This window comes from Wasmannia auropunctata, unplaced genomic scaffold (genome assembly GCF_000956235.1).
Source record: "Wasmannia auropunctata unplaced genomic scaffold, wasmannia.A_1.0 LD276241.1, whole genome shotgun sequence".
NCBI classification, from domain to species: domain Eukaryota; kingdom Metazoa; phylum Arthropoda; class Insecta; order Hymenoptera; family Formicidae; genus Wasmannia; species Wasmannia auropunctata.
Window position 1 is genome coordinate 1 of NW_012086649.1, and position 1,639 is coordinate 1,639.

Sequence of the window (1,639 nt, forward strand, 5' to 3'; positions counted from 1 at the left end):
GAGAACGTTATTAAAGTCAAAGAGAGAAGACTCTGGTTCTAGTAGTGTTGCATATATTATTTTATAGCCATCCTTCGTTGTTGCTTTCAGAGGAAAAGAAATCCTATTTTAAATCAATTTAATTTATTAATATATCAGAATGTATCAAAATCTTAGCAAAAATATTTGTAGTACTTTTAAAAATCTGCAATTAATACACCTATACACATTTACAGGATATATTTTTTCTGCATATGATCTCAAAATGTGTATACTTTAAATATTATAAATATTGTAAATTAACATTTTACATATAGGGTAGGATTGGGTATTGCAACACATTAAAAAAATGTTTGATATTTCTTGCATATTGAAGAACAAGAATATCTTGTTTCTCCCATTTGATAAGTCTATTAATGTTCTACGTAATTTGGTATTGGAAATGATTATTTTAATGCAAATGATCAAGTGATGGAGGGTGCTCTTATTACCCAAACAGTCCTCATATTATTCTCTAGGTAGAATAATATGGGCATCTGAGGGTAATATGAGCACAGAAATGTATTTAAATTATGCAGAAATAAAAAATAATATTTAAAATTTCTTATTAGAATAAACGTTTAACATTTTGGTAGAAATTGAAATATAATTTTTAGCTAAACGGGACTGAAATAAGTAAAGTCTAACAAAATAAGCATTCAAAATATAATTATTTTATTTATCACAAAACGGTCAATGTAGACCTTGAAAGAAAAAGAAAGCACATAATATTTAAACATTTTATTATAGAACATTTAGCATTTCAATAAGAAAAAAATTATAGCTTTTTACTTTAACAGTATCGAAATATTCTAACAAAAATAAATATTTACAACGTTATTATCCTCCTGTCACAGAATAATCTATTAATAATAATTGCAAATCTTGAATTTTCTGTTGATTCCTACATATTCTACATGGATCTGTTGCTTGCACGATATACGAATAAAATTAATTAGATGTTGAAAAGTTTTTATCAGTTAGAATTCTACATTATTAATTCAAAATAATAATTAAAAATAACAAAAAGACTTATTTTTCATTTTGCAAAGGTTGACGGTGTTTATAGTAGACTACTGTAAGAGTATAATATGAGCATACTCATAATAGACGATCATACATACTGTTTGAAAAAGCCTCATATCTAACAAATTAATAATAGTCTTAAGGATTAGTGAGATTAAAACAGCTAAATATTGTTTACTTTATAAATATTAATAATACAGAACAAAAATATGTTATCTCAATGTAGGTTGCGAACCTTATGAAATAAAGAGAAAAACGTAAGAAACAAGAAAATAACGTACATTTTTATTCATTTTGACAAATTTTCAAAATAAATAAAGTTAGTGCAAATCCCGTAGCATACTGGGATGTTCTGAATCCAGTGCATTTTGTACACAGCAGATTGCACTATATAGTACTAACCGTTGTAAAAAAAATATATATGTAGAAGATGCTCATATTACCTGTAGTGCCCATAATACCCGACCATACTCTTCACTAACAAGTTATATTATTTGCTCACTAATATTTATAAAGTTGCTTCTTACGAGACTTTGAAGCCTTGTTGTAGCTCCGTTTTTTCCCTGCACGGATCTCGATTACCAAAAAATTCTGG

General features: G+C 26.8%; 1 long non-coding RNA gene across 1 annotated transcript; it reads right to left on the bottom strand.

Moving 5' to 3' along the window:
* Positions 1–36: 36 nt before the first annotated feature.
* Positions 37–1,639, bottom strand: LOC105461861. Its single transcript, XR_975989.1, has 2 exons — positions 1,572–1,639; positions 37–103 (listed from the first exon to the last, which is right to left on the bottom strand). It is a non-coding gene; the product is annotated as an uncharacterized LOC105461861 (long non-coding RNA).